Raw genomic sequence first — 18540 nt, 5'->3', positions numbered from 1 at the left:
CCTCTCTGTTGCCCGCTATGTTCCTGTGAATTAGGAACCCCACTCACATTTCTATTCTGTCGGCCAAGCTCCGATAGCAAAGAAGGTGCACATACTGTAGCACCGTATAGGCCTCATTTGTCCTCCTAACCTCACTGAGGCCTATTATATTGCATTTACCACCCTCTAGCTCCTCGATAAGTACTGCTATACTTGCCTCCCTAGATAAAAATCTAGCATTAAACATTGCCAAGTTCCGGTTCCGATGGGTGGCTCTTCGGATCCAGAGATTCTTAGCACCCTCCGCTGCGTTGCAGATCTGACCGCCGCCGTTGTCAGTTGCTTCGCCGCTGCTGGGGACTGAGGGTCATGAGTTATTGGACGTTTGCATGTAGGGGTAGTGGCAAAGTACTGCTTTGGTGTGGCTATTTCTTCTTTAGTGACAACCCCCCGTTAGCTCAGGTCCATGGTGTGGCAGGACACCAAACGCCTGCTTGCAGAAACGCCTCTGCGGTTCTAAGGAAGTATCAATTCGTCTGTGGCAGTATTACTTTTTTGATTACGGTGCGTTTTGGCTCGCTGCTAAAGACCTTGATTTCAGAAGTATAGAGGCATTTTAGCATTCCTCCTTTATGGAAACTTTCATAGAAGAAACTGGGCTAATTATCGCCGTTGATGTTATTTCTATTTCATCCTCTCTCAAAGATTTACTCTTATGTCACGGACAGGTCTTTATGAGGTGGTTGACCGAAGTGCAGTTAGGCTCTAGATAGCTGAGTGTCCTCTTCATGTAGTTGAAGTGAGGTACGTGAAAAGTATATTTCCAGAATATTGTTGAAGGCTTCGATTAGCCGACCTACCTTCGCTCCCCACGTTTTAACAGTGCAGGTGCTTGAGTTCTGATCATCTCTTTTTGTCATCTGAACTTTGATTATGTTATGGTCGCACAATAGCAATATCAGTACTCTCGACTGCATGCAAATCCTAGGGTCAAACATGTAGCATAACGGCGTCTTTCTAATGCAAACTAAGCATTCGCCGAGGCAGACAACAAGCAAAGCATTCTGATCTTCGTTCTCACATTGTCCAACGTCTTCATTGAACACCGTTAAATTCACAGTGTGAATGGGCGACCATAAGTGACTAAAGCGTCCCTGTGACCAGCCCATGGTCGTCACTGAACCGGTACGCGACGCCCAGTCTAGACATAGTGTAGACACATGGCGACCACCTGCACTCTTCTCACTTTATGCTGCTTCTGCTGCTCGGCAGGAAGATTTTTCAAACGGCGTTTTATTAAAAAGCAGCGCTAGTTCCATGAAAGGACTGAAAAAACAAACTTTTTATTTGAGTGTAACCCGGGAAATTAGAGTGTGGCACTCTTCTGCCTTCAGTCGTTGATTGCACTGTCTTTTTTTTAAATGCAAAGCATTTCATACTCAACTTTAGCGACTTTCAGCGTATCTATCTATATATCTATCTATATATCTATCTATCTATCTATCTATCTTTCTATCTATCTATCTACAACTTTTAGCTATCCTGGCCATTTCAAAGAAAGTATCGACACCAAACTTGGTATAGCATAACATGACTGTATGAAAAACATATTTCACTAGCCATAACATGTAAATCATGATATCTATGTCAAGAATGTCATGAAGTACATTTCATGGTCCTGCATGATTGATTGATTGATTGATTGATTGATTGATTGATTTGTGGGGTTAACGTCCCAAAACCACTGTATGATTATGAGAGACACCGTAGTGGAGGGCTCCGGAAATTTCGACAACCTGGGTTTCTTTAACGTCACCTACAATATTTCCGCCCTCATCGGAAATGCAGCCGCGGCAACCGGGGTTCGATCCCGCGACCTGCGGGTTAGCAGCCGAGTACGTAAGCTACTAGACCACCGCGGCGGGGCTTCATGGTCCTGCAACTCTTGCGGTAGTTTCGTTCACATGGCATGTTGCAAACTAGTATCGTATGATATTATCGCATGGCGAACATAAGCGACAGACCTTAACACGATAATCATGAGATGGTTGCCATGTAACAACATGACCACATGCCACACTTATGATGCGCTGGTGGCCATTTCGCTAGCTTCACTTATACCAAATTTGGTATTGTGGGGCGTGAATTTATGACAAAGGTATGATACTGGAGCAAACATGATGAAAATTAGATGCGTGTCATGTAACAACATGAATACATGGTACGCCCATGATGCGCTTGCGGCCGTTTCACTAACTTCACATGTACCAAACTCCGCATTACGCAACGCGAACGGACGACATAGGTAAAATGACATATCCAAACATCATAATTACGACATGCGTGTCATGTATCAACATAACGACATGTCACACTCATGATGCGCTCACGGCCGTTTTGCTAGGTTTACATATGCCAAATTTGGTATTACGTGACGCCAATAGATGACAAAGGTATGTGACTGGTGCAAACGTATTAATCATGATGTGGGTGTTATGTCAGAACATGACAACTTGCCACACTCAATTAGTAATTACATTTTAACATGATGCGCTGCGCGTGATCGCTGGCGTTCATTTCGTCGCGTCATGCCGGCGTTGCCACGTCAGGTGCAGGTCCTGCCATATACTCGAAGGTGCACGTTGCGCTGTGTTGCTTTGATGCATGCGTGCTTCAGCGCGTCCAGCGTCGCTCCTTTACGAAAAAAAGGGAGACGCATTGTTGTCTAGATAAAGCATTGCCATACAGTAATGTTATCCTATGGCATCGGCGCGAAAAGCAGCTTGTCGCATGTCGCGCTGCTTGCCGTTGGGATGCGCCGATGGACGCTAGTCACGCCAGGCGCGAGAATATTGAGTTATCGCATTTTGCTAACGTATACCGTCGCTGTGCCCAGCGCGCGCGAGCCTCAACGCTACATTGGAGTATGTTGGGCCTTCAATGATGCGCTCGCGGCCGTTTCGCTAGCTTCGCATATACCGAATTTGGATTTTTCTTGACGTAAATAAATAGTTATTCATACCACTGGTGCAAACATTATAATGCTGGCACGCGTGTCATATAAGAACATGATAACATACCACGCTCATAGTGAGCTCGGGCCTTTTCGCTAGCTCCACATATACTAAATTTGGTATCCTGTGAGGTTAATAGATGACGAAGGTAAATGACATAACTAAACATGAAAATCTCGACACGGAAGTCAAGTACGCATTCTTTACATCCATGTCTTAAAGTTAGGATGATTATAAAGTGACATATGCCCTGCCGCGGTGGTCTAGTGGCTAAGGTACTCGGCTGCTGACCCGCAGGTCGCGGGTTCGAATCCCGGCTGCGGCGGCTGCATTTCCGATGGAGGCGGAAATGTTGTAGGCCCGTGTGCTCAGATTTGGGTGCACGTTAAAGAACCCCAGGTGGTCGAAATTTCCGAAGCCCTCCACTACGGCGTCTCTCATAATTATATGGTGGTTTTGGGACGTTAAACCTTACATATCAATCAATCAATAAAGTGACATATAAACAAATCTCAATCATGCTTCGCCTATCATCGATTTCCACTGTACGTCGGATCTGCCAATTTTTTGGAATGCGAATCATTTCTAAGCGAACTGCAGCAACTTTCGGCATATCTACCTATCTCTCTCTCTCCCCCCCCTCTCTCTCTCTCTTTCTCTCTCTATCTATCTATCTATCTATCTACCTGCTTATTTATGTAGCCGCCTACGACATTTACCTCTTCTGGCCTTTGGTTAGTGGTATCGATACCAAATCGGGTACGGCATAACATGACTGTATCAAGAGCATATTAGACTATTCTTAACGTGAAAGTCATGACATGTATTTCATAAATGTCATGATTTACATATCCTGGTTTCGCTGCTCTTGCAGTGGTCTCCCTCACATGACAGCGACGAAAGCTGATATGGTGTGACATGGCTGCATGGCAAACACAAGCGAGAGTCCCTAACATGAATATCATAGATATGCCTTTCTTGTAACGACATAATTACATGTCACGTTCATGAAGCGCTCGCGGTGGTTTCACTAGCGTCACATATACCAAATTTGGTATTACAACATGTGAATGAATGACGAAAGTAGGTGACTGGTGTAATCATGATCAGCATGAGGTGCGTGTCATGTAAGAACATCACTACATGCAACGCTAATGATGCGCTGGTGGCCGTTTCGCTAGCTTTACTTATACCAAATTTGGTATCACGGGGCGTGAATGAATGGCTTACGTATGAGACTGGGGCCAACATAATAACCATGACACACGTGGCATGTACACACTAAACCAAATCTGACCCTTAAGGGTGTAAATGAGCTTGTCGCCACACGAACACCCTTTGCTCCCTATTGGGTGTTCAAAAAAGGGTGCCGAAAAAGGGTGCAGAGCTCAGCACCCTTAAGAAAAGGGTGCAGAGCAAAAATTTTGAAGGGTGTAATGAGTGCACCCTTTAAAAAAAGGTGCTGTGATGTCATAACACCCTTTCAAATGGGTGCTCGTAGGGTGCTCCACATCGACGTACCAGCGGGCCAAATCTGGGATTGATGCTGGAGATGGCTAAAAATGCAGATTGCTGTATACTCTGTAGACCATGCTGAGTGACAGCCCACATACGGTTTGTTAGTACTTGAACACATGTACTAAGTCGTCCATTCCACCCTGAACACTTGCACCATGCACGCGGCCGGCCCTCCACAGAGTGCCTTCCGCAGGAGCTTATGAAACTAGCACTGAAACACAGTGACAGCTCTAAGTGGGGCTTTTGCATCATCGTCTTTTAAAACACAGTGTCTCTGCAGTGAAGCTACTGGTAAGTTGGCTCCAGTGTTTTGCTTTCTCTATGTGTAGGCAAATAGAGAATCCGGCACTGTTATCGAGAAGTGCTGCAATTGTGCCTTACCCTGTCCAGGTGCTGTTCCTCGGGTTTTCATTTTTGGCTGCTCTGGATAGAACAACCTGCACTTCTGAAGAACAGTGTCGAATTTTAGATAAGCTTGTACTGTGTCAAGAGCAAAGTTAGCTTCACCACAAAGGAAGTGTGATTTGGCAAAGCTCCCGTTCTCCAGCAGTGCACAAAGTGGCGGCCCACTTACAGCTGTCTGTACGTTTGTGTACTAGTTACCAAAGTGCCCTCGAGAAGCGCTCGGCAGAGTGCCGTATGCATGGTGCAATGTTCAAGGTGGAAGTAGACAATATGTAAATATATACCTTAAAGCAAGCTATATTGAATAAATATGTGTGTTTCAATAATCATGAAATTGATCCCAGAGTGCGTATATGGCCTGTGCTACCATTTTTGGCCAAGAATGAATGTAATCTATTCAAGGCCCCTTGCTGCACACATGCATGCACAATTTATGGATGCTTGGTCACCATACAGACATGCATGCGTGCAAATTAAAAATTCACAAGTTTCGAATACTGGTAATTATTTCAAATGCCATATACTCACTTTGAAAGACACACAGATAATATGCACTAAACACAGAACCTTACCACATTGCGCTCTTTTAAATTATGTGTAGCAGACATGAGCTTTTATGCATGTGAGAATGCAAGATATTAGGCCCCAACAAAAATTTATGACAAATAAATTAACATGATGCAAATAGTCACCATTTTATTGTACATAGCATACAACCGAAAAAAATAGACAATAGTAAACATGAGCTATGATGTTCTGCATCGATTGTAATGGTGAGATCTTTGTGAGTGAGGATCAATCTTCTGTTTTTCAAATCTTTTTTTACGAGTAGACATCTTTCTTGTGAAGAGATTTCTTTTACAACTTTAAACATTCTGAGTTCCCTCCTTGCATAGTAGGTATTAAATAAATTATTTAGCACACAAAAATATAAGTTAGAGGCACCAGCAGTTCAAAGGCGCTTATTGAGGGTGTGGCCAGTGCCCACAAAATTGAAAAAGAAAATAGATATGAAAGTAGGTGTGTGGTAAAACATATGGGCTTATATAACATGCTTTGGTCATCATGCTAAAAGTCTTGACTACAAACTTGCTCAAGGCTTATTTACAGCTCTCCCTTTATATATGTGTGTGTGTTTCTAAACTTGTGCGTTACAAAATCACAAATATGGGCAAAGTAATGCAAGTGGTGTTGGATTAATATAATGTGATCATTCAAACACTTGCACAATCCATCTTCAGCTGCCCAGGCGACTTTGGTACTTTTTACAAAAGTGTCGTCAGGGCGCTCCTTCTCTACAGCACATCCGCACCCGGAAGCCTAATATAGAGACAGAAGTAATCACTATGAGTTTCACAAGACAGACTGTCCAATATACAATATGCTTTGCCACGCTGGAGTGTTCTTAGTTCTATGTGAGTAGAAGTCAGCATCAAAATTCGCTTTGTTTTCAACAGAAAACATGCTTTTTGGAGGTCCCCCAGGCAAAAAGCTGTGTAAACAACTTGACAGTACCTTGGGGCCTACAGAGGGTAGCATGTACAACAGATTTCACATACAAAAACAAACAGCATAGTAGAAAGGAAATATATACACAAGAAACATCTGAGCAATGATTCAGCATGATGCACACGTGAAACATGAGTTAGGTTTGAGTAAAAAGCTATTCATCAAGTAATTGTGCACATCCGATTTGAACAAACCGAATAAGGCACTGAAGTTAATTAGGGTTTTAAAGAATTGTAAAGTGTCAATAAGCAATATTCTAGTCTAGCTCTACAATAGCGTGTCATGTCTGTAGCACTAGTATTTGCCTGTTAGGTATGCTGTAGTCATGAACATATTCAGTTTTCCTAATACCTAAAACTTAGTATGTTTCAGTCCAGCTGTTCATGTTCAATAAATAATTGCTTATGGTAGCATTTAGGTTACAAAATTGATGCTAAAAATTTGGCAGACCCCACATACTTTGGGAATCGATGTTATGCGAAAAACGCATAACATGTATTTTGATCTTTTTATTGAGCGATCTTATGAAGTGGAGCTCAATATAAGTACGAATTCTCGCACACACATACGTTAAACAGCCGCATATGTTTCATTTGTTATGGGGAGATGTCACACCTTTGACAACATTACCAGTTATTTGCTGTTTCGTAACGATGCCAACAGAAACATGGATATTAGCCACACTAGAAGTGGTAGGCTGGTATGAAGCACTGGTGTTTGCGCTGGCACTTGCGACGATGGTAGCCCTCAACACTGCTACACAAATACTTCACAGGATGGTGCCTGACTACAATTGACTTTGATTCGACCTCACGGCTGCATCATAGGAAAGCACATGTAATAGTTATAAAATTTGATAGCCAGTACTGCAACGACAGTTGATGTTACACAAACATTTGAGACTATTTAGAAAATATAACCGAGGCCGGGCATGGGTCTGTGGTAGAATACTCGATTACCAAGCAGAATACTAGGTTTCGATTCCTGCTAGGACACTTGACTTTATTCTTTGCATTCATTTGGTCAATGCTGCCTATGTCAGCTTTTTAACATGATAGCCTTGAAGGGCTCGTGTCACAGAAAACCCGCCGCCGGCGTCTGCCCCGTTGGTTGTGAGCGAAACATCGTCTGTGCATCTGTGACCGAAAAATCAAGTTACCTAGTTTCCAGAAACTCAAAATTTCTACTTATGACCTAATGGAGGCGTGCTAATTGCTGCAAAACAAAACCCCCAAGTCGTACTACTAGACACTCATCACAGGGCTTAACACACGGAAGTCTATTGACATCGGCCAAAAATTAACGTTAGATGTACAGCGCTATTCCTTTTCCCCATTTCATGAACTACACAATGCCATTATAATTGTACCCTGGTATTTTTGGTGGGCTATATCGCACAAAAATGCAAGGATTATGTCAAAAGAATGGCATCAAATTTTACCGACATGTCATCGAAATGGAGACACAGGCTACTAGTCTTATTTAAATGCCATGAGAATTTAAGGTAAAGTCATTGAAGATAGCTGGTGGCCTTTTTCACTATCTAGGTATCAATTTTTCACTATCTAGGTATCAAAATTATGCCATGTCAGTCAAAGTTTACTGACATTGCTAGCTCAAGAAAAGTGTGGCTCTGAAGGCATCAACACAGCGTTTCGCCAGATCTTCTAAGAAGGCAGTCTTTAAAATTGCAAATGTTTCCAATTTTTTGCTATAAGTTTCGTGCCTTGCATCCAAATGAACCTCCATCCTACTTGTTTTTTTGCATTCGTGCTCTCACTAACTGCTTACCTTGTCTTGTCAAGTGTTCGTTGACATAATAAGGACTACTTGATCTAAAAGGAAAGGCCACTGTAGACAGACGTAAGTTTTTTGTCTTATCCAGAACATTTCATTTGTAACATCTTTCATAATGCACTATTTTTTTCTAATTTAGGCTTGTTTGTTCCTACTCTGTCTGCAGTGTCAATATCATCACGAGTAATAGTTTTTCCATCAACGCCCAAAAATTTCAGACAGCGTCAAAAGAAAACCCTCATCTGAGACGCCTTTGATGTCGGATAGTTCAACCTTGAATACAGTGTAAATTCTTCGATTTTTATCTGAAGTTGCTTATTTTCACCTGGAAGTTTTTTGTGCCTGTTTTAAGGTGGGACAGGCTCTTCAAGCAAAGCCTTTATTTCTAAAGAGAGCGCGTTGACACTGTCACACCCTTCGTTTAACACTTCTTGAAGGACTAAAGTTCAGTATGAATTTTGTGCTTGAAATCCTCTGTTTACCGTGACAAACAATTCACAGGAAACATTAGTACTCTTGCTTGGCAGGAGTGCATGCAGTAATACTAACACAATTAAAGCAAGAAATAAGTGTCTCACCTGTGCAAAAATGATTTTGGCAAGCACCGTGAAGACCACAGACACTGCTGCCAAACTGAGGAGAATATGGAGAGCACTTCATATAGGTAGGCAGCGTCCAGTAGCTTGGTGAGGCACCGCGCATAAGCAGGGTGAACAGAGCTGATGCTTGAAACAATGGTTCAGAGTTCGCTGGTGCTTGGGCTCCTTGACCTTGTCAGGAAATTTCCTTGAGCAGCCTCACTCAAATGAAATGACAGACCGTGCCAAAGAATTTCTGCACCAGTGCAAAAAAATTATTTTAGTGAGGTTTGTCTAGACTGCATGCGCTGCTTGCCAAATTGCAGTGAATGGCTAGAAACGCATGGCCAACATATATTTAGTGGCACGCAACTGAGAAATACAAAAAGGGCATGCTGCAGTATAAATACAACGAAAAACATGCTGCTGCAGAGCTTTTCATGTCGATGTCATACATGTGAATTTTCATTCACCTTTATAGCTCACTCATGCACAAAATGAAGTTAGAACTCTTAGATGAAGACAGCCCCTTTTAGCTTTATTGACTGCGCGTAATTAAGAGATAAGCATGCGTGAGTAATGCTGTTGCCTGCAATCAATAAATTCTGTTTTTGAAGCTGACCAAATATATGCATGAGTGCATCCATAGAGGCATATTTGCATTTCTGTAGTTATGATACCCATGTGATGTGTTTCTTAAGTAAATGCCATGCAATATGCAGCATATGAATATTTTATTTCGTAAAATTGCAATACCACTACATATACATGTCAGTATGTGCATATGCATCCACCGCAGATAAAGCATAAAATTAAAGCAATACTGACACATGAATTTTTTACCAAGGTAGTGGAGGGCTCCAGAAATTTCGACCACCTGGGGTTCTTTCACGTGCAAATAAATGTAAGAACACAGACCTACAGCATTTTCACCTTTATCGAAAAAGCAGCCAACAAGGCTGGAATATCATCCTGCGACCTGCGGGTTAGAAACAGAGTACCTTAGCGACTAGACCACTGCGACAGGACTTCAATCTCCCTGTTCCCTCGTGTAGGGTGATAGACCGTCTTTGCTGGTCTGGCTAACCTCCCTGCCTTTCCTTCTCTACCATTTATTCTCATGAGTTCAACGAATGAAGCTTCCTTCAAACTGCTAACATTCGGACGTTTATAATTTGCCTGAAATTGAGTTCACTAAATGAATATTGTGTGCTGCTTCATAGTGATCATTTATCTAAATTGTTCTGGTTGGCTAAAAAGGCACTACTCCTCACTTCTAATCAAACAGCACAAGCTGTGTAATGACCATAGGAGAGGAAAAGTGGAAACGCTAAGACAAAACATCAATCTTGAACCCCATGCCATCACAATGAAGCAGGCAAGTTTCTGCAATATTGACCGGCAACCAGGATCTCAGACACTGCAGATAGCTACATAACGTAATGGTTTCCCAACATGATGTAAAGGCAGCAGAATCACATATTGCCTAACCTGCTTCATTATGATAACGATGAGGCCATAACGTTATTGGCCTCTGTATGCTAATAACAATTTACCTTGCATATCATGTGACATTAACATTCAATATGACGTCATGAATCTTGCATCCTACCATGTGGTCCAAGTACCAACAATGCGGTTTTAGTGACGTCGGTGCAAAGCAATAAACAACAATCACTTGGTGAACATTATTTTTGATATTATTCAATCGATCTGATGCGTACATCTTCAAAAAACGGCAGTTTAGATTTGTTCATTCTTAGATAAATACAATGTCTAAGTTTTCATGTCAGCAGCAACGTATGCACGCCTTTGACACGCATACTGTGATGTATAACCTTATTGTGTTTTGAGCAATAAATTAGGCATTCATACACTGCACATATCACAGGTCACTTGTAAATCTGCAGCGCGGTCATAAAGAATTTATGATATCAGATAAAGCGTTACACTTGTATTCGAAAGTGTCATTGGAAGTTATGGTACAACTTAGTTTTAGAATGTTTGTAGACGTATAGGTATTCGGCAAAGCTTTAACACCAAAGTGGGCTGCAGCGCCCACAATTCTTTTACAAACCAGAAGAATGCAATGATATGTTAACAGGGGGGAACAAGCAGTACTACCAAAATTGCACTCGAACGAGTGAACTACTGCTCAACCTAGCGCTTGCTCAGCTAAGGTACGGCTATTGGGCCACTCATAGAGAAAATGTATTGACTAAGGCGTAATTGCACGCTTTGAGAACCGCACCTACAGCACGCTTTGTCAAGTTTACGCACACTTAATTAAGCTGAATATCATAGTAATTTAATATTATACGTGGCCGGTGAATGCAAACACATTTGGTCACACAGGAAAACACATCTACCTTATAGTAGTCCCACACATTTAATGATCATGTAGCTGTTGAAAAGAGGACGCGTGACATATAAAACTTTCTTCATATACTTCTTTGGCACAAAAAACGAACAAGGCCGCGTAAATACCAACGCGGACACCACGTTATTCTTCTCCATTCTTCTAAATTAAATACGCAATGATCTAATTCAACGCGAATCACCGGAATGCTCCAACGCACGCGACACACAGACGGCGCTTACGGCGTCCATGCGCAGTCCCCGAACGGCGCCCGACGGCATTGCAAAAATATAGTGATTCATAGCGTGAAGAGCATCGCCCGCCGACTCACAGCATCACAGCGCACATTGCTTTAACCTCCTTCCCCACAAAAAAAATTGATCCGCGCGTAACGTCCCTGAACTTAGACTTGAGCCTAATGAAATTAGACACGCCAGTAGGCTCGCTACGTTAATAAAAACTCACTTATCGTCTACAAGATAGGAAAACCTTAGTTCACAACGTTATTATACTATAGCGCTTTCGGTGTTAACCGCGGGAGGAGCCGAGGACGCGAGCGGAAAGACAACAGCCTGGATCGGGCACGCCACGGCCTGGCCGGAGAAGCAACAAACAAAGCGTCGACAGCAGAAACATCCACCTACCTTTTTAGTTTGGCGAGCGCTCGACGGTACAAAGCAGCCGGTCCTCTCTTGAGTATAGTGCATCTTCGTAACAAGCAGCACCGACAGAACACGAAAGACAGCGCAAGCACACTTTGAACAACATAAAAAATCGACTTTAAACGCTCGGCACACGGCCGTTGCGGCCTTCAGGAAGATACCGCCATTTCTGTCCTGCTGACGCCACCGATCCGCATTTGCGCACATAATCTTTTATATGATAAGTAAATAGATTATTTCTGCTTAAATTTTAAGTAAAAGATAGCGAAAATAGAAGATACGCTAGTGTGTATTGAATAGAATATTTTTTACCTTCCAAAATGACAAAATCACATAACGCGTATTTGCGCAAAATTTGAAATGTGAAAGAGCGCGCGAAATTTGAAACGTTTGCTTGCTTGTGTATTTCTTATACCGATACCTTGTTAACATCTGTACATTGGTTGAGTGGTTTAGCTGGCTGTTAAAAACAGTGTTAAAGTGGTTGTATATTAGTACAAAGTACAGGCAGCAATCAAAATTTGTCACAACAAAATAAGCGTATTAGTTGGCAAACAATATTTTAGCTGTCTTTTGTGAATTTTCTTTAGGAAAATGTTTTAGTCAAGGCTCATTTTAACTTGCTTTGAAGAATATTTCTATGAACAAAATCAAGAAAACGTTTCTTTAATGTTATAATATTAGAACGCCAAAGTCCATAGCCCGCCATATAAATTGGTAACACGTGTCAACTGATACATTGTAAGGTTAACAAATATTTGTACAACGCAAAAACTATTTTATCTACCACGGTCTAGTTGGTTTGTATTTCTTTGCATTAAGAAATGTATGATTAATATATACTGTCATGGACGAAGCTTTGTTTTCAATGTTAGGCGCAAACGAGGCCGAGAGCTCTATATGTGTAAGTCACAATCCTTTTGTAGCTCTACAAGCTGCGTACTCCGCCATTGGCTAGTGAGCTTGTAGCGCATGGCTTGGTCAGCGCCGGCCGTGAGGCCACGAGAAAAAGGCAGCAAGAATGCAAGAACCAGTGCAGAACTTACGTTCAGCCGGGCACTCTCGCTATTCAGATATCCGTTACTGCGGTGGGGCTATTAATGAGACCATGGTGTCTAACCAGTAGACATCTAAAAGCTGTTGGTTATGCTCTATGACCAAGTTACTCACAAAGCTTTGTCGGTGACTGTGCACCCTAACGGGTGCTCATCAGCACGCATTAGTTGTTGCACCCTTTTTGCGCCCTAGTTTCCACACTTTTGATGTGTGCACCCTTTTGGTTCCGCTTGTTGGGTGCTGAGGCGCGAATAGGGTGCTCAAGGGTGTGCTTAGGGAGTCGGCAGCCTTTTTGACACTCTTGTGAGTCAGAATTGGTTTGCTGTGCATACTCGCAGGCGCGCGCCGAGCTGCGTTGCTTTGACAGCATCCTCAGCATCCCTCCTTTACGAAAAGAGGGAGACGAAGTGTTGTCTAGTTAACGCATTGGCTTGAATTTCGCGCCGGTGTCCGTCGGATTGCACCGACGGACGCTGGTCGCGCCGGTCACGCCTGGCGTCAGATTATAGAGTGCTCGCGTTTTGCTAACGCGTTTGACCAGCGTGCGCGCACGACAACTCTACATTGGAGTGTATTGGGCCCTTGAAAATGCGCTCGCGGCTGTTTTGTTAGCTCCACTTATACCATATTTCGTTTTAAATGACGTCAATGAATGACAAAAGCGTATGACTGGTGGAAAGATGATCATTTTGACATTTCGTGTCACGCAAGCACATGGCAATATACCGCGCTCATAGCGTGCTCGTGGTTGTTTCGCTATCTCCACATATACTAAATTTGGTATCACGAGACGTGATTAGATGATAAAGGTAAGCGACACATCGAAACAGGATAATCATGACACGGAATTCATGTACGGGACCGTTTATCTCCACTTTGTAACGTTGTGCTGATTTTAAAATGACCTATCAACATTTCTCTTCCGTGCTTCGCATATCATCAATACTTGGAATCTGCCAATTGTTCATCGTGTACGAGCAAGAATCACCGCCAGAATATTCTGGCTGAACCGAAGGAGAGTATTTTTCGGTGGACACCGTGACAGACAGCAAAGCACGTGGGGTTCCAGCATGCTTTTTTTTTTGCGTACAAGCAAGAATCACAGCCAGAATCTTGTGACAGGCTGAACTGAAGGAAAATATTTTTACTGCATTTTTTTGGGGGTGCACGTTAAAGAACCCCAGGTGGTCTGAATTTCCGGAGCCCTCCACGGCAGCGTCTCTCATAATCATGTAGTGGTTTCGGGACATTAAACCCCAAAAAGAAATAGAAGAAGATGCGTTTTTTGGGTTCCAATCACGAATAAAAGTATAGTAACTGCAGCATGTTTCTGATAGGTAGTTCTATCTTCATCCTCATCATCAGCCTGACTACATACACTGCAGGACAAAGGCATCTCCCGTGTTCCGCCACATAACTCGGTCTTGTGCTTGCTGCTGCCAATTTATACACGCAAACTTCTTATACTCATCTGCCCGCCTAACCTTCTGTCACCCCCTTCTTCTCTGGGAATCGAGGTAATTAACCTTAAAGGGGTCATGAAATGCTCACTCTAAAGTGACTATGCAAAGTCACTGGAGTCCACATACACTAACTAGGTGACGTCATCATAACTAATGCTTTACCTATCGAGGAATGTGGAACTCTTCGGTACTTGCGAGTTCGTGCTACTGTAACACTAATCAGCGTGTTTGTCATAAGCAATCGGTGCTAACTTGAACTCCGATGTCAAATTAAGCAGCGTCCTGTGGGGCGCGTATAGCGTATTGCAGACGCCGATGAGCGCCTCTTGCGTGTTCTCGATATGCCACAGAGTTCCGCGTTCCTATATAGGCAAAGCATCTATGTAGGTCCACTCAGGCTGATGATACAGTTAGCGGATGTGGCTGTGGATGGCGCCGCATCGCCCTTGTGAAGTGACCATTTCACGACCCCTTTAATGACCAGCGATTGTCCTGTCTACACGCTACATGTCTGGCCCATGTCTAATGCCTCTTCTTGATTTCAATTGTTATATCCTTAACCACCGTTTGTTCCCTAATCCACTCTGCTCTCTTCTTGTCTCTTAAGGAAGGTTACACCTACCATTTTTCTTTCCATTGCTCGCTGCGTCGTCCTCAATTTAAGCTGAATCCTCTTTGTAAGTCTCCTTGGTTTTTCTCCGTAGGTAAGTACCAGCAGGATACAGCTGTTGTACGCCTTCCTCTTGAAGAATCGTGGCAACCTACCTGTCATAATTTGAGAGTGATCGCCAAACGTGCTCCACCCCATTTTTATTCTTCTAGTTACTTCAATCCTGTGGTTGAGCTCCGCAGTTATTGACTGCCCTAAGTAGACATAGTCTTCATAGACATTCAAAACTTCAAGAGGACTAGTATCTATCTAAGGGCGCTGCTCTTTTCCGAGGTTGTTGTACATTACTTTCGTTTTCTGCAGATTAATTTCAAGGCCAACCTTTCTTCTCTCGTTGTATAACTCCGTAATCACGAGTTGCAATTTGTCCCCTGAGTTACTCAGCAATGCAATGTCGTCGACGAAGTGCAGGTTACTAAGGTACTCTTCATTAACTCCTATGCCTAACTGTTCGCATTCTAGGTCCCTGAAAACCTCCTGTAAGCAAGCGGTAAATAGCATTGGGGAGATTGTATCCACCTGCCTTACACCCTTCTTGATTGGTATTTTGTTTCTTTCTTTATGAAGCACTAGGGTAGCGGTTGATCTCCAGTAGATTTCTTCCAGGATGTTTATATATGCTTGATTGATGCCCTGAATCCACAGTGTCTGCATGACTGCTCATATTTATACTGCATCAAACGTCTTCTCGTAATCTATGAAGGCTATGTATAGTGGTTGGTTATATTCTTAGCATTTATCTATTACCTTATTGATAGTACGGATGTGGTAAATTGTTGAGTAGCCTGTTCGAATTAATTCTTGTTCCTTTGGTTGATTGAATTATAATGTTTCCTATCTCTGTTAGCAATAACTTTTGTAAATAGCTTGTACACTACGGAGAGCAAGCTGATCGGCCTGCAATTCTTCAAGTCCTTGTCATCTCCTTCTTTATGTATTAAGATGATGTTAGCATGTTACAAAGCTCTGGTACTCTTCCCGTCAGCAGACACCTCGAAAACAGGGTGACTAGTTTATCTAACAGAATCTCTCCTTCATCTTTCAGCAGATCGGATGTTACCTTATTCTCACTAGCAGCTTTGTGTCTTTGCATGCTTTCCGAGGCTTTTCTGACTTCTTGTATCATTACTGGTGGGGTGTCAACTAGGTTACTGCTAGTTCTTATAGCATTAATGCCGTGGCTGTCGAGGCTACTGTACAGATCTCTGTAAACCTCCTCCGCTATTTTAACTATCCTATCCATATTGATAGTTATTTTGCCTTCTTTGTCACTTAGTGCATACATACGGTTTTTTCCCTATCCCAAGTTTCCTCTTCGCTGCTTTGACACTTGCTCCGTTTTTCACAGCGTGTTCAATTATCTCCAAGGTATGCCTTCTTACAAGAGATACCTTACGCTATTAAACAATTTCGAAAGCTCGTACAGTTCTATTTTGTCTGTTGTACTTGAGACTTTCATTCTTAGATGTTTCTTAATGAGATTCTTCTTTTCCTAGGAAAGCTTGCCAGTGTCCTGTCTAACTACCCTGCCTTCAACTTCCAATGCACGCTCCTTAATGATACTCGTCAGAATATCATTCATTGTATCTACGCTAAGGTTGCTTTTCTCAATAAGAGCCGAGTACCTGTTCTGAAGGGAGACTCTCAATTTTTGTAGTTTTTCTCTCAGTGCTAGCTTATTGATTGGTTTCTTGCGTATCAGTGTCTTTTGTTCCTTCTTCATGTCTAGGCCAATTTGAGATCGTTCCATTCAATGGCCACATCATTATACCTTGCCAACGACTTCCACATCCTGCATGATGCCTGTGTGTGCACGCTTAATAAAGTCTACTTCGTTCTTATTTTTGCCATTAGGGCTCCTCTATGCCCACTTACGGTTTCCTCGTTTTCGGTAGAAGGTATTCAAAATTCGTAAATTACTTCGTTCTGCGAATTCTACTTGTAGCTCTTCTGTGGCATTTCTAGTACCGATGCCATGATCTCCTACTACCTGGTCTCCAGCCTGCTTCTTCCCTACCTTTGCACTAAAGTCTCCCATCAATATAGTGTACTAAGTTTCTACCTTCGTCATTGCCGATTCCTCGTCTTTATAGAACTTCCAACTGAAGCGTCATCATGGATGGATGTAGGCGTGTAACCCTGTACCACCTTCATCTTGTATCTCTTAATGACTTGAGTCTATTTACAATACCTACCACTCTTTCATTATTAATATATTATTCCTCTCTGTTGCCCGCTATGTTCCTGTGAATTAGGAACCCCACTCACATTTCTATTCTGTCGGCCAAGCTCCGATAGCAAAGAAGGTGCACATACTGTAGCACCGTATAGGCCTCATTTGTCCTCCTAACCTCACTGAGGCCTATTATATTGCATTTACCACCCTCAAGCTCCTCGATAAGTACTGCTATACTTGCCTCCCTAGATAAAAATCTAGCATTAAACATTGCCAAGTTCAGGTTCCGATGGGTGGCTCTTCGGATCCAGAGATTCTTAGCACCCTCCGCTGCGTTGCAGATCTGACCGCCGCCGTTGTCAGTTGCTTCGCCGCTGCTGGGGACTGAGGGTCATGAGTTATTGGACGTTTGCATGTAGGGGTAGTGGCAAAGTACTGCTTTGGGGTGGCTATTTCTTCTTTAGTGACAACCCCCCGTTAGCTCAGGTCCATGGTGTGGCAGGACACCAAACGCCTGCTTGCAGAAACGCCTCTGCGGTTCTAAGGAAGTATCAATTCGTCTTTGGCAGTATTACTTTTTTGATTACGGTGCGTTTTGGCTCGCTGCTAAAGACCTTGATTTCAGAAGTATAGAGGCATTTTAGCATTCCTCCTTTATGGAAACTTTCATAGAAGAAACTGGGCTAATTATCGCCGTTGATGTTATTTCTATTTCATCCTCTCTCATAGATTTACTCTTATGTCACGGACAGGTCTTTATGAGGTGGTTGACCGAAGTGCAGTTAGGCTCTAGATAGCTGAGTGTCCTCTTCATGTCGTTGAAGTGAGGTACGTGAAAAGTATATTTCCAGAATATTGTTGAAGGCTTCGATTAGCCGACCTACCTTCGCTCCCCACGTTTTAACAGTGCAGGTGCTTGAGTTCTGATCATCTCTTTTTGTCATCTGAACTTTGATTATGTTATGGTCGCACAATAGCAATATCAGTACTCTCGACTGCATGCAAATCCTAGGGTCAAACATGTAGCATAACGGCGTCTTTCTAATGCAAACTAAGCATTCGCCGAGGCAGACAACAAGCAAAGCATTCTGATCTTCGTTCTCACATTGTCCAACGTCTTCATTGAACACCGTTAAATTCACAGTGTGAATGGGCGACCATAAGTGACTAAAGCGTCCCTGTGACCAGCCCATGGTCGTCACTGAACCGGTACGCGACGCCCAGTCTAGACATAGTGTAGACACATGGTGACCACCTGCACTCTTCTCACTTTATGCTGCTTCTGCTGCTCGGCAGGAAGATTTTTCAAACGGCGTTTTATTAAAAAGCAGCGCTAGTTCCATGAAAGGACTGA

At 42.8% G+C, this 18540-nt stretch overlaps 1 protein-coding gene and 1 long non-coding RNA gene across 4 annotated transcripts in view; one reads left to right on the top strand and one right to left on the bottom strand.

Moving 5' to 3' along the window:
- Positions 1 to 18540, top strand: part of LOC119185478 (uncharacterized) — a 228456-nt gene that overhangs the window by 58692 nt on the left and 151224 nt on the right. The window lies entirely within an intron of this gene.
- On the bottom strand, positions 346 to 14211 carry LOC142767666 (uncharacterized). Its single transcript, XR_012885084.1, has 3 exons — positions 11804 to 14211; positions 8801 to 9056; positions 346 to 6236 (listed from the first exon to the last, which is right to left on the bottom strand). It is a non-coding gene; the product is annotated as an uncharacterized LOC142767666 (long non-coding RNA).

This window comes from Rhipicephalus microplus, chromosome 7 (genome assembly GCF_043290135.1).
Source record: "Rhipicephalus microplus isolate Deutch F79 chromosome 7, USDA_Rmic, whole genome shotgun sequence".
In the NCBI taxonomy this organism is placed as follows: Eukaryota; Metazoa; Arthropoda; class Arachnida; order Ixodida; family Ixodidae; genus Rhipicephalus; species Rhipicephalus microplus.
Note: the sequence above shows the minus strand (reverse complement) of the source record. Positions and strands in the feature narration are given on the sequence as shown.